Raw genomic sequence first — 16,000 nt, 5'->3', positions numbered from 1 at the left:
CATCACTCAGTCTGGCCTGTAAGTGTACTCGTAGCCAGCAGCGCTTCCTCAGAGAAGCCTTTGCTGTTTAACGGCGGTTTAAGGGAGTAGCAGTTATGTCAGTGTACGTGTGCACACTGTAAGAGCGTTCCTATCCTTGTTTAAGTCTGCTTATCCCTCATTTTGACCCAGTCTAGCTCCCACTTCCCAGTGCTCAAATTTTGTTACTATGCCTTGCCTTTTCATGCCAGAATACATTTCCAACGTGAGAAAAAAAGATTTCTGCAATTTCCAAGGGCTGAATTTTATCTCTTGAGAACTAGGTAACAAGAAAGGTCACCAAACTGAATTAAAACCATCATTGCCAGTAAGCAAACCAGAAACTGAACTCCACTTCCTTAGTCAAATAAAATCCTTCAGGCCAGCTCACTGGCCACATGAGCTGGGTGTGCTGGCAAAGCCCTCTCTTTGCTTCTCTGTTCCTCAATAAAAACACCTTCATGCTATGCGGTTGACTAATACCTGTAATTCAACCACAGGATGGAAAATGAGCCCCATTAATCCCTGGTAATACTTGATGTGTAACAGGTGCAGAATCTGAGCTGGAGTTCAGGTTGCCAACAGGTAACTGTTAACTTAAGGATAACAAAAAAGACCCATAAACCCTACAGGGACAGCTGTAAGATGTTACAGCTGTCAAAAAGCAAAACACAAAACCAGGAAGTTCAGAGTTAAATTGAAAATGGAGTCCGCTTTCACATGTTCAGTTAAACTGCTCAGATAACTTTAACTTTGCTCCTCCATGCTCCAGTTGTGTTTGCTCCTCACAGATGTAAAGTCTAGTTCTAGACATCACTGTGCACAAAAAAAAAATTGCAATTGCTGAGTCATTACATTCCAGTATAAACTGGTGATGAAGGGCTTCTGAGAACTCTACAAAGGTCAGAGACTGTTGCCACCAATATCTTAATTATCTAAATTATCTTTGTAAAGTGTACTGTATTGGAATGATATCTACAGTAACATTTTTTTTTCCCCCAAAGGACTTCATAGTTAATATCCATAAAAAAATTAACCTTGAAGAAGGTGATGGATTATGTAACTTGTATACATGCGGAGCTTAATCCTTTGCCTTTTGTGATCTGTACCGGGAATGTTTTCATTTTCTTACGTTCACTAGTACAAACTATCTTAATTTTTTTTTTCTAGCACTGTTCATGGTATCTTCTGAAGACAGAAGGGGAGAGGACTCCACTGAGGAGCCCAACTAGAGCTCTGAAAGTAAGGGGAAGGACTGAAATCAAGATGCCAGAGACACGTGTATGGAAAGGGGTGAAGTAAGACCTTATCTGGAGAGAGGATCATGTGGAGAATGGAAGGAGAAAGTAAGTTTGGAGGTATCAGAAGCTGCAAAAGTGCTCAGATATGTCAGGGTGTATGAGAAAGAGAATAAAGGAGGAAAAATGGAAAAAGGAAGGTGGTATGACAGGCTCATGGGCCATAAGACGGAGTAGGAGAAATAGAGGGATGACAGGAGCAGTTGCCATGAGTAGCAGAGAAGCAAATGTGAAAGAGCTGGAATGGTCGTCTGGAAAGCTGGAGACAGAAGGATGCCTTGCAGACGCATGAAGATATGGGGAATGCAGAAAGCATGAGCAGCTGCAGGTTAGCAGGATCACGGGCTCCTGTGAGCTAGGAGATCAAAGGTCTGAGCAGGTTTTCAGTGCTTTGTCCTTTGTTTACATAGCATGGTGGATGGGAGGGGAGGCAGTGCCTGCTGCTTGGGATGAGGGAACAATATTCCCGACAGTCTGGAAGTACCCTGCCTAGCAGCCTGGTCACAGCAATTGCTGCGTAGATGACATAATTTCTCAAAAAAAGCCACAGAAAGGTCTGAAAATCTACAGCCCCAAGAAAAACTAAAATTGATAGTTGGAGCTGTGTAGTTGGAGGGAGGATAAGGTACCTCTAGCATAGGAACTTGGAAACAGTATTCTTATTTGCATCCAGATGACCAAGTATGCATACTCCTTATTTAACGAACTTAGTACAAGTAATAGAACTAGCAATGAAATTCAAGTAATTAAGAGTTACAATGTTGAGTCACTGAGTATGCTTATGACCTCAGAGCTAAGAATAACCTGAGCTGTGGGGTGATCCTAATTACAACCTTACTATTAGATATGCAATTATCAATATAATACTTATGAGCTAAATTTTGGAACACAGACCGTTCCTCTGTTTTCAGTGAAATCTAACTCCTGTATGTAAATATATTACTAAGTTGTGACAAAATAAAAAATAAGTGAATTCTTCAGTGAATAAAGTAGATCTTAAAGTATTTTCTCTGAAAATGTAAGAAAAAAAAAAAACAGTCATGTTTCATCAAAACCAAAGATTATTGGCAAATCTGAACAATAATTACTTCTACTGTGAAACAACACAAACAGCAGCAGAAGGTCAGCCATGGTGGCATCTCCTTAATGACTCAAAAATCTTAAAGACAGTAAGGCAGAAAGGAAACTTTTTACTAAGAACCCTAGGTTAAAGATACCCTGTCAGCCTACAAACATTTTATACCTTATGCACGAGATGACTGCTTTCTAGCAGAACATTTTGTAGGTAAGGGAGCCATCCTGCAGGGCCATCCTAAGGGCTGGTGAGGCTCTAGATGCAACGTCTGCCCATTTCTTTTGGCACCCACGTGAACAAGTCTGACATGCTGGACTTCCTGCTGATGTACAAAGATATCCACATTGCATGTACAGTGAATTCAGTCTCCCTGAGAGGTAGGATCCCCATATATCTGCAGTAGGTTCAGGGTGTCTGACATTGAGCGTCATGTGGCTTGGCTGCGTGGTTGCATGACTGCTAAATCTAGTGCGAGACGGGCAACAGGAGCCGGGGGGGAGATGGCAAGCAGGCTGCCCTTTTCAGTCACACTTTGCTGTTAGATCAGTTTCACCGTAACATGAAACTGCACCATGAGTCAGGAGCTTCTGGGCGCTAATCGTGGCTCTGATATCAACTCCATCCATGGCTGCAAGCAGCTTATTTAACTGCAGGGTCGGTATCTGTCAAGTATAAATAGTAATAGCTAGGTACTTGAGAGCACTGTAAGGTTCAATTAGATAATGTTTACCAAGCGTTTATTAAGTATTTTAATTTTCAAAGTGTTGATTAAAAATGCCTGCATGTTGAGTCATCATGTTCTAGTTGTGCACTGTCACATGTCCCAAAGGTTTATTCATCCAATAAACAACAGGGCATAGTTTTATTTACCCAAAAATCAAAACAGCACAACACTGAAACCTGTTATCACTATGCAAGTATTTATTTTTGAGGAGAGAAGCTTTGATTTGAAAGAGCTATTTTGTCTCCTGCAGATACAATCTGTCATGATTTGGTTTTGCAAATATAATATGTATATTTGCCATGTCAAGGAGCAACATCTGACTGAATGTGACTTTATTACTAATTCTGTGTTATTTTCCTCTGTTGTAACATAAAGAGGTTGCAGAGATTGTATTTGGTATTGAGAAGACCTGTGTAGTAATCGCCTTGAAAATGAGGAGCTTCAGCCAAGTAACTGACTATTAACAACTGTAATTAAAGGCTGCAGTCCAGCAACGGTAACAGATCCAGGTAGCTCCTCAGCATTCATGTGGCAATAATCTGCCTGGGTATTAGGTTGAGACACTAAAAAGTTAAAGGAGTCTCAGGCCTTTGTTGGGATTAAAAGACATACAGTGCGGACTGTGGGGCCAGAAGGCTGATGTCTTAAAAGGCAGGCATATCCACATGAGAGAAACTGATAGACCGTATCTGCCACTGGAAGTTTCCAGGAATAAGAAGCATCTCTGTGGTTCAGCATGGCTCAGGTTTAGTTTGGCTGAAATACCGTCTTTAGACTCAGGCTTCTTTGCTAGATACATCTGCCTTCTTTACTAAGTACTCTGCCTCAGTAAGGGGTTCAGTTGGTCCACTGTGATGAGTGTATTTTGTATTTCATCCTTTTACTCAAAAGGATAACTGGCAAATCTTTGTACAATATCTTTCTCTCAAATCTCCATTGCATGAATAAACAAAATTGCTTGTTACCAAATATGCTATTATCGCTGATGTCTATCTTCTTGCACACCCTAAAGAAAGTGAATGTACTAGCCATAGTGAAAAAATAGTGGTTAGATTGGTATTTGGACAACTGGAAAGTTAGCTGTGCATTAGACTCTCCTTGATTGTTCTTCACTTATGTCTTTGTGAAGTTTAGAGTACGTCAGTGAAGTCCCACAGAGGTCAGGAAGGTTTAAGGTACCTAGACATTCAGAGCAACTACCCAGAAGCAATGTCTACGCCAAAAGCTCGTGTTCCACCGGTAAGAGGTGCATAACTTTTCAAAACCCTGACAGTCTATAAAGTGAACTTTTGGGGGCTCCATATCTCTTCCTTGTCTTGTGCTGCACAAAATGTTCACAGTAAATGTCCCAGATTTTAAAGTCAATATAAACTGCATTATGTTTAGGATGTATAAGGCTAGATGTTTAAATATGGAGAATCAGACTAAGTTATGCCAAAACCCCTTGAATTTGTGCAATCCTTTATCTATTTTGCTTGTGCAAATGCCTATTTTGCATGCATACATTTGCAATACAAATGTAATTTGAGTGTGTTCATATGAAAATGTGGCATTATGTAGGAATTTATATGCAATGATACATACATTCTATGATTCTATACTATTTTCAGGCAAAAAATTTGTAATGGTGATCGGCTCTCTCAAGCACAGACTGCTCTTAAAACAAGAAAAGCCATGCCTATATGAAGAGCTTCCTTTGATAAATGATACATTTGATAAAATTCAGATACCTGCTGAGGAAATAGCCTGTTTATAGAAATAGAGTTATACATCAGCCCAGGTATCTGACAGAAAGTAATAAAAGTAGATTGTCTGCAAGGTCATCTGTGACTCAGAAATTAGGCAGAATATGGACTGTGGAAGTCAGCTGTGAGGCTATGGGAGAGAACAATGCATACTTCATTGAATCTGCCCCAAAAGATGTGTCAAATATAACGCCTTTCTCTAGAAAGAAAAAATTCAGTAGGTGAAGAAATATTAAGCATTGCACTTCACTGCATATTATGCACAACTGACTTAACAGGTTTTTCACTGTGATATTTCTAAAAATTTAGTAAAATGGTCAGTAGTTGCACATGCATCCAGATATATTCTAATTTGTAAAAATATGACAGCATAGTTCATTTGGAAAAGTAGCAGGTTTAGCTTAAGTTAGACTGCTGTTTCTTTTATCAGTTTTTAATGAGACACTAGGCAGAACCAATACTGAAATCCTTACAGCCATTGGCTGACACTTACAATGTCTGCTGCTTAATGAAGGAGGAAATTGTATCATAAATCTCCTATTTTTATTGCCATTTTTTCATATGAGGAGTGCAAATCACCTTTCAAACTTATGGGTTTCTGCTGTCTCCTTCTTCATATATTATCCATGTGCATTGTAAAGGATACCATAAAAGAATGTAATTTGTCCAAGACCAAATATCAAAGATGTTCATGCTGTAAGATCTTCTGGATATATGTTTTATGGATGACATTTGAAGGAATAACTGAGGACCAAATGCACATTATATTAAAAACAAATCCAAAAATACGTGTGGAATCCAGAAAAAAAAAAAAGTAGGAAGTTAAGTTTCACAGAACAAAACGTTTATCCCTGAGAGATATGACCATGGCTTGATTGGTGTGCACCTTAAAAGAGGTGCTTCACCTTATTAGAGACTGGGGATTTGCCAGTATTAAAAGATGTATGCATCCTGTGAGGAATCAAGCTTCTCTGTATGAAATTCTTTGCCATGAGTTAACAAAACAAAGTGTTTCAGTATATGCCTGATAATGTGGCATAAGAGAAGTCTCCTTGTTTTTAGTGGGACTACTGTAATGCTCAACTGGTCATCATTGCCTGGGACTTTTCTGCTCTGCTAACAGGTGCAGGCTCCTCCTAAGTGAAGTAATCCCCTGTGTCTTGCATCTTGGATTGTGTCTTGTTTTGCCTTGCATTTGCTACGGCATATAAGATCTATGCACCATTTTTAAACTCTGAGGTCTTGGTGCTTTTCTTCTCTTAGTTTTTTGGGGTGTGGTTGTTTGGTTTTTTGTATTGCATACATAGAGTCTAAATTTTCTCTTATTTCCATAGTGCTGTCATTACCGCTGGTCAGGCTTCACACATTTCATGGACTGTATTTCCTTTTTTCTAATTATTTTGCCAAAAATTAAGCATTGGTTTTCCCAGTGTCTGAGAATTTTGTCCCAGGTCATAACTGTGATTTTTCTTCCTCCACTTAAGCCATCAAAAATCCAAGATGGGTTCATCGGTTGTAAATCAGTCACAAACTTCTCTTAGCATCTTTTTTTTGGTCTCTGTTTGAAAATACGCTGCTTGGGCCTTGAGGCAAACTTCAGATGTCTACAGTTTCACCATTAGCTCCCCTCTGACTCTTGACTCTTTCCTCGCAGCTAGTTGCTTGCAGTTGTGTCATTATTTAATTTATTCATGTTTCATTTTTAAAAGAGCATCAGTGCTGATAAGTCCCAACTCAATATTTCCTTGGTTATGCTCACAATACTCTGAATTATTCAGTAAACATTCTGTGTCAAAAATGTCTGACAGAGGTCTCTCTCATCCTCAGTCATCATTCTGACTGCATCTAACCTACATTGCATGGTGGAGATATGGAGCTTAGTTCCAGCCTGAAGCAGGTATGTCTGCACCCTGCCTCAAATAATAAGCAATGCAATCTTTTCATTCATAGGGGCACAGCTGGGCTGCTGCTGCTTCTGACACCGGAGTTCGGTTGCCACCAGTTTAAATATCTCTGCACCATGCTTTGTTGTGGGGTAGATAGGTCCTTCATTGCCCAAAGAAAGTCTGTTTGATCAGGTCAAATTGGCTTTCAGAGCCCACCTGCAGTGTTGAAGAATTACATCTCTGAAATCTCTACCTCCTGTCAAATACAAGTGAAATCAGCCCTTTTATTCTAATGCTTATGATGAGCAAGAGGAGGGCAGACCTATGGACGTGACCACATACGCCTTGTTTCCTTGCAACACTAAGCAAAGGTGTCTGACTTCCAGCTCAAGGAATTCCAAAACACTACAGAGATCAAACACATTGTGGACACTGAACAAGTTCACCCAGCAATGAAGTACTGTGGAACGAGGAACACAGTAGCTCTGGACAATAACAAGAGACAGAAAATAAAGGGTATTTTATGCAAACATGCAAGTATGTTTAATGAAACAGATGCAGACCCACTAGCACAGATCCTCCAAATCAGGGACAGCGTAAGAAGTGCATTATGTTGGTCTCGTACAGACATCCTCAAAGATTTCACACTTAAGTGAGCAGATCACAAGGAGTAATTTAGCCCTAAGACACAGCATAGTCACACTGGTAATCAGAATGTACAATTAGTTTCTATCTTCTGCCAGAAATGTCAATGCAGTTTAGTGATTTTTTGGAAGAGTTTGCACAGCTACTATTTAATTTACCTATTAGATTGTGAGTTTTTTTGCTTTTTGAATTCAGCTCCAATATTCGAATCCCCAGAAAAATTCTTAGCAACAAAGTAATATGTTTAATTCAGGTTATTTAGGTTTGGAATCTGTGATAATCTTCCAAAAGAAGCCAGCCTGTCCATATTTTGACACTTTGTGCGGTGTTGCATGCACTAATTCAAATGCGTAACAACAAAAGGAATTGTAACCATTTTTTGGTTTGAATAGCTGAATTCCTTAGTAAAAATTTGGATCACTAAGAAAATTTTCTGTACCTCAAGCTTACTTAAGATCCATGAAAAAAAGAATTGTGAGGTATGAAAAACCAGCTCAGGGTCAGATGCGTACTCTGAGATGTGAAATTGTGTAAACACTTTTTTATTTGGATTCCATTTTAAATTTCAGCACAGATGGAGCCTGTGATAATTCAATAGTGGTGATATTTTGTCTTCATCTTAAACCAGGATTTGACATGTTCTTCACTTACAGTAGCTGCTGAGGGGAGCTTAGGTTAATGTGTAAAATAATTGGTTCTCTGAACAGTTGGGCACAGTCTCAATCAGTTCCAGTTTCAGTATCAGATTTCTTTTAATCAGAGGGAAGTACAGTCTTTTCTGATGCTCTGTATGCACTGAAATTGGTTGGAAAGAAAATGCTTTGAACAGTGCAGTGTAGAAGCAAATGTTCAATGTTATAAATAACATGATTAGACAAATATACTAAGCTTGTAGAGCTTATTTATGTTGAATCATGTGTCAGGGTGTACTATGGACTTTTCTGCCCTGATTTCGATGATCTCATTCTTCTGGGAGAGGACCTATTTAAAGTAAAAGTTCATTTCATGCAAAGCATAAATACATCTAGAAAAAGAATTATTTTTCTTTACTGAAGACAAAATTCTCTACTACCTATTGTCTACAATATGAAAAAATGAAAACTCATTACTGGTGGCCCGAAACACTTAAAAAAATGAGGCAGATCCAGCCCCATCTTTTTAAAAATTACATGGTGTATACTGACAGCTTGATATAGAACTTATCCAAATAAAGACGATGGATACTTTTTTCCCTGTAGTTGTTACATGTGTTTGAGTATCTTCATTTTCCTAGAATGATTTAAAGGCAATGAGAGACTCACAGCAGATTTATAGAGTCATAAACTACTGTTGGAAAATCTGGATAACAGAGAGGAAAATTAATTTTTGTTTAAGTGGCTATAAATTGCTTTTGGTTTGTTAATGCTCATTTAGCTTAATGTAAATCAGACACCTGACAAATATGTGGAGCATTCTTTATGATAAAAAGAATTGCCATTTCAGTTTTTCATCAAAAATCTGGCTTAAGTTGGTCTCGTAGGGAGGGCTCAAAGGTACTTGCTACCCTCGTCGTCCCCTTAGGCCAGTCACCTTCCAGTCCGGCTGCTCACCAGTCAGAACTTCAGTTCTGACATAAGGATTTTTGTCTCATGTTGTTTCTTGCACTACTTATTATCACTGTAAGAGTAACAGCTTCCTAGCTGAGTTTGCTGCTAGTATTTACGTGCTGTGCATCCATATTTCTACTAGTGCTGGAGAAGTATCTTCCTCTCAGAGTAGATCAAGGCAGGCTGGAAGGAATTGCCAAAAACCCTCTGCCTCTGAGGGCAATGTCTGATTGCACAGAGCGCTCAAATACTTGTTTCCTATCAGTATTAGACAGGTCCGCTTCAAAACTGGACCATGACCGATGAACATCCTCTTGTCCTGCAACACACCATGATGAGGGGGTGGTTAAGGCAGCTGAAAGCTTTTGAAGGCAAAAGGCCTTTAATGCTTGGTCATTTAAAGTTTGTCTTTCCTACTGTCTCATAGAAGCCTTGCAAAAGATTAATTGTGGCCCACAACTTGCTTGTGGAATAGACATCGTTGTAGACAGTCTAAATGATTCACCAAAGGCCACAAAATGATTTTACAGCACCTGGGGCTCTCAGAGAATTATGCTTGATATTATCTGGTAAAGCAATTTGGTTTTGTTTATATTGTAATTTATCTGTATTTTAAAAGTGGATCAGGAGGACAAGAAATTACACCCTGCACTTTCAAAGTGCTTTATGAGTACCAGCCTTACTAAAAGCCAACAGGGTGCATGTTCTAAAATGACTTAGATGCTTTTGAAAATCCTCTCTGTAAACACCTTAACGTTTTTCCTGATGAAGCTCCATCTCACATACCCTCATAAATATCTGCAAAACCACCTCATTCTCTTTTTGTGACTCTCTGTCAAACTACCTCTTGATGTGATACTTACAGAAGAGCTCCAGTTTGCTTTCCGGGATCATTTCTTGTTTTACTGGCCTTGATTGTCTTGTTATTACCTCCATGCTCCATCTGTTTGTTATCTCTTCTCTCTTGGCTCATATTTACATTGGCAGTGTTCAAGAACTGGACTACTCTTTCCATTTTGTGCTTTTACAGTATGTACTAGGGCATGGGTTGCTTCACAGTGAATGTTTCCAGCAATGACAAAACAATAATGCACCAACTTTGCATGGCAGGGGAAAAGTAAGTGAATATTACATGAAGATAGGTGCATCTGGCAACATGTGGGTAGGGAACCCCACCCACACAGGGACTGTTTGCCACTGCAGTGCTAAGAGCAGCTTCAGGATGGGGTGGAGATTACCAAAGTCTTGTTCATAGTTTTGCCTTAGTATGCAGGCTTGTATCCTGACAGTAAGATTGCAGAGGACATGCCATGAAAAGATGTTTCATTACAGTGGTATAGCGTAGCATTGGAAATAAGTATAAATAGGGATGTTTAAATAAAAGGAGTTGGGATTTATCTGGAAAGAATGAAATGGAACTCATTTTTGCTTAATTTGGAGAGTTAAAATAGGAAAAAGATAACCATTATAGTGCCAGTGGCACACTTGCTAGCACAATAGAAATAATCAGAATTCCAGTTTAATGAGATATTGTAGAACGTGAGAATATTTTGAAGTGCTAATGAAAAAGAAAGAAGTGTTATGAGCGGTAGAAAATGGTAATTGGTAGATAGTAACACATTTAAGGAATAGTGACAGTTTTTTCATATGAAAAAGCATTGTAAGAACATTGATTAGCTTAACTGGGACAGGAAAGATTTACAGAAAGAAGAGATTCAAAAGAAGGGATTCAAAAGAAGAGCAGTCTTACTCCTGTCCTTGCAAAGCATTGATTAGTATTAATTAAAACTGAGACAGGATAAAGCTTAGGGCATGCATAATAGTGCAGCTCCTTTTATGTGCAACATAATTCCTTTCATGTCCATGCAGCCAACAAAATATCCTCTGAATGGCATTGAGCAACACAGGTGACTGGTAGGTGAGTGTAATATTGCAGAACATTTGGAAGAATTACTAATTGCAGAGCACTTTGCATTGTACCTAAGAGGTTGCGTGGGTAAAGTGTTCATATCCCAGTTGTTGTTTTACATAGTCCTGTCTGCATGCTAGGTGACGTGGGGCAGGAGCTCACTGCCCACAGGAAATGTACGTTCAATTCTCATTTTGTGTAACTACTATCATAATATTTCAGCTCTCTATACCCTAGTTTTTCACATGAAACTGAGAATGATGTAATACGATGGTTCTGGCATGGCTTTGTGCATCATATTTATCTAGATAATGAGACAGTCCCACTGGCAGGAGCTTTCAGTAACTAACACAACTGGATCATAGTCTGGGCTGATTGAGTGCAATTCAGGTCTCCAGCTGCCTGTTACAACCTGCCCTCTGCTCTGAACAGCTGCTGTGCCTTTCCCAGTTTCAGCTGGATTAAATTAACCTGTTTCTTAAGTGAATTCTACAATCCCACTTCTGGATCTTGAGCAATAGTGATCACCTGCTTTGTCAACAGGCCCCAAACAAGTATACCAATAACCATGGAACCAGCTTCACCTTTTGGGAACACAGTAAGACTCCAGCCATCCTGGCTTTACATGCAAAAGAGGGAAACAGGAAGTGATAACCTGAGCTTCTATCTGGGTGTATTTAGTAAGATCTGTCTCGTTCACACTAATCACTGGCAAAATTCATACCATCTTCAGGAAGCAGAATTAGATCCACTTTTTCCTTTAATATCCACAGGCTTCTCCATTAATTTGACAAATTTATAATTCTGCGGATTCTGGGACTGCACCTTTACTATGAATTTTGTGCCCCTAATTGCTTTCAACTAAGTAGGAATTCCATTTAGTCACAAAATACTACCAATTCAGAAAACTCCATGCAATGAAAACCTTTCCTTTTATTTGTTTTTTGTTTTATCTTACTTGTTTATGATACTGAAAATACTTTTTAGAAATACATTTAACATAAAATGAAGATTTTTTATTCAGAACTATCTAATGCCATTGTCCAAATACCTTATCTTGCTTGTCATTAACATAATTAATCTCTTAAAACTGAAATAAATTACCAGATTCATGCTAATCATTATTCTTGGATTTGTCAGCTGAAGTTAGACCATTTTTAGACCACATTTAATGGTAATACTATGTAAAATCTGACATGCTGGGAATATATAACATATTTCTGAAGGGCATGATGATAATCAGATTTGTCTAGACATGTAAAACACATTTTTGATGCTGTGAGTTCCTCCAATTAATTTCATGAGTTTGAGACTCATGATAATTTAACTCAGATGTAGTGTGGGAATTAGAAATTGTAATAGTCACAAAGTTTTTAGCAGAAAAGCCACTGCCATCTTGAAATAATAAGGCCACATCACCATGTGTTGAAAATAATATTAGTGTGTTATTTCCAGTATTTAATGTATTCGCTAAGCTTTTTACTTAATGCAGGTACTTGTCTGTCTGAGGAGGAATACATTTAGACATTAGCCAATGTAGTCTATCAACTTGTTACTTAATGGCATACTTTATTCTCCTGATACCCATGCAGCTGTGAGCTTTTTCAGTTCGTTACGTTTCTCTCATTCCAATGCAGCACGTGCTGACTGCAATGGGAACTGGTGCTTACCCGCAATCCCTCTCCAACGTGGCTGAGGAGTAGTGGAGCACATCAGGATATCCATGATTTTCCTTCGCAGGTCTGTTTCGTAGGAAAATAATGTTGTCCAAAACAGCACTGGTAAGCTGGTCTCAGGTTTTAAAGTTGCAAAATGAGAGGAACGACAATGCCAGTTTTTAAGCTGGTCAGTGGTGTGGCCAGTCCTGTGGTCAGACGTCTGCATGTTGCCGCCACTTCAAAGCTATGGAAAACCCACTGTTTTTCATATCTGTCTCTTCAGTTCCCCTCTTCAGTACCCCAAGTCTGGTGTACAAGCAGCTGGCAGAAACACGCCTCTGCTGATGGATGTGTTCATCTGAAGCACTGATGACATTTCATTTGTCAAGCTGAGCCTTCTCCCATCCCAGTTTGGGTTTGGAGTGAGGATTCTCCATACCTCATTTCCCCAGGTGGAAAGAGAGGTTTGTCTTTCTCTCTTTCTTCCCCTTGCAGACTGTCCACAGACGATAAAACGTTTTCTGGCACAGGAGACCCGGGTGTGCTGAGCATGGCCGTGGGGGGCTGAGGGCAGTCTGTCTCCATCAGTCAGCTTGTCTGTCTCCACTGTCAGCCTCCACAGAAGCAGTGGCTGACTGAGAAAGGTGGGCTGTTTCATGGACAGGACAGGCCCTGCTGCAGCAACACCCCAGCTGGGCTGCTCTCCAGCCCCCTACAGCTGCCCTGCTCCTGGCTGGGGCAGTGGGATGGGCCCTGGCTGCCAGACACTGCCCTGACACACCCCCTTGGGTAGCCCCCCACTGCCCCCAGCTCCCATTCCTAAGGGAGCAGCCAGCTCTTGCTGCACTCAAAAAGAGCCACCCGGAGAATAAAGGCTTGGACATCATGGTGACATTTAAAAAACAAATATCCATCACTGAAAGATAAACTCATGTCTTTTTTTTCTCCCAGGAGAAACTTATAACAACCTGCTTATTCAGCTTGTCTGTATTAATGTAACTGCTCTTTGCTGCTAGTAATAATTACAGGGAAAGATTACGTAAAGAAAATAAAATTTGTCTTCCTTTTAAAGGTGTGGCTTGAAAAGTTTTGGTGTGTGAAATCCAGTTCTAGCTGGGATCTGCCTGACTTCCCTGAGTAAAATAAGCCCATTGTGGAAGCGTGGTTAAAAATCAGGAGGAAAAAGTGTGACCTAGAAGCCATAGGGCAGACGACACGAGAATTAACTGGAGAAAGCTCCAAATGGTTTAATCTGCTGGGGGTGACCATAGGAAGGGTTTTCCAGGAGGCTCGTCTGCTTGGCAGGGTCATCACCAGGAGACCTCTGTAGGGGTCTAAATGCCAGCCTGTTGAGCCAGAGCACATAAGCAGGAAAGGCAAGACAGGAGGTGAAGAGGTTAAAAAGTAACTGTACAAAGGGGGCGATTAATTTCTTGTAGAAAGGTAAAATATCTCCATAGGATAAAGAAGGAGAGAATCTTTTAGGCAAGACTGGAATGACTGTTTCTCAAAGAGCAGATGACAATCCTAAAGAATGATGGAAAACATAATCCGAGGCTTTGACAGTCTGGGCTCGAGTGCTTAGAGTAGGTTGTGGGATAAAGGAGTCTCCGAGACTGTGTGGACACTCTCTGAGTATCTGCAAGACAGTTTGTTCTCTGCAAGGATGGAGAGGAGAGGGAATGTTCCCACTGCATCTGGGGTTTCTCAGCATAGGGTCTAGCTGTACCTCCGCTCGGGGAAGATGGTAGAAGAACCAGCATAGCCAAAGCTAAGCCACACAACATGTCTTCCCCTTCCATCCCTGTGTCCACACATAGGTCTCAGTGTCATTGCACCCAGGGAAAAAAAGCCTGACTGCAAACTTCCACTTATCAACTGTCCTCCTTCAGCAGTACCTTGGTTTGTTCACCTACCCGGCTGCTTGCTTGTGGAGTGCTGCTAAAAATGGTGGTCCCATCTCTTCTGATGAACGTTTCAGCACAGAAGGTTTGAAGATACAGGCGTTTTTATAGTGAAGTTAAGCATCTGCCAGCTTGAATACATGGTGCCAAAATAGCAGTTCCCCACATCAGACGCCATATGTGAGCCTTATTCTGAGAGTGGGGTTTAGAGGAGGGTGCAAATAGATTTCCCTCAGCTGACAGGAAAACTTGGGGGTTTGAGGTAGCTCCCCAGGGGAGCTGAATACCATTCCCTGGGGAATACTGGTGGACCTTAGCATCATCATCAAAACCACTAAAAGTTTTTCCTCCTCTCTCAAGATTAGTGTGAAATGTGGGACTTAGCAGACCACTGAAAAAGTTTTCCTTGTTTCCGTAGGAGGTCCTGAGCTATGATATTCTTCATACTTGCTGGAAGCAGAATCACCTCTGCAGTATAAAAAGAAATTAGGTTCCCTTTCCTTAGATTATATTGTTATAACGCCTTACTCTGGTGTTCATATAGGAATATGTTAGTAATGGAAAGTACAATTATAAAATCTCTTGAGTTGGTGCACGAATAACGCTGTCAAATAAGACAAAGTTCTAATAAAATCTTACACAACTTAGGGAATATTACCGTAATAACACTGAATGAAGAATAAGTAATACATAACAAAAATGCAGTAATACAATAAAAATAATATAACCATGGTTAAGTGTTACTTAATTTAAGCTCTTTCCCTTAATGTCATTTGATTATGCTCCCATTCCACCGGGGTCAATTTCACCCCTGGTGTGACTCCGAGAGAGTGCTAACAGATGGATTTTTGCCTTTGATTAGGGCTACTCAGAAGCTTCTGTCATGCTGCTTCTGAAGAAGTTCTGAGCACCCTCTTTTGTCATTTGTGTAAACCTGAACTACAGTTTTTCAGGCTTCTTGAATGTCACATCCCTGCATGTCCCTGCTCCTTGTGCTCCTGTCCTTGAATGTCTTCTAATGATACTGGCATGCCTACAGAAACAGAAATGCTTGCTTAAACCCAGGCAGCAAAGTCATCCTGTTATCTAGGGAATACTCGCATCAGTAGATGGGGCTGTACCGCTCAACAGGAGCTCGTTTAGATACACTGGGTACGTCCACATCCGCACAAGCATTACATTAGTATATTACATTAGGCATTTGAGGAACATCTGCCAGTTGTCACTGTGCTTCGGTCCACACCACAGAGCGGAGGGGAGAGCAGTCCTGTGTGATCCTGAAGGGACTAGACGTTTCTACTGGCATTACATTAAGGAGCCACTAGCAAGAAAGACTGCTTGCTGAGTGTGCTTGAGATAAAACTGATGAGAGGTGGATCAGAAATCAATAAGCCATTCTTTGTTTAAATACCACCTTCGTCTCCTACTAATCAGCTTGCCAAGTATTTCATAACTATGAAATTGAGCATTTTCAGTGCTGCCCCAGGTACGGTCAGAGGTCTGCATGTGCAGATTACTTTTTTATTAGGTGTGTTTTCTGCCTTCTCACCAA

This window comes from Pelecanus crispus, chromosome 4, assembly GCF_030463565.1.
Source record: "Pelecanus crispus isolate bPelCri1 chromosome 4, bPelCri1.pri, whole genome shotgun sequence".
NCBI lineage: Eukaryota > Metazoa > Chordata > Aves > Pelecaniformes > Pelecanidae > Pelecanus > Pelecanus crispus.
This window is presented reverse-complemented; position numbering follows the sequence as displayed.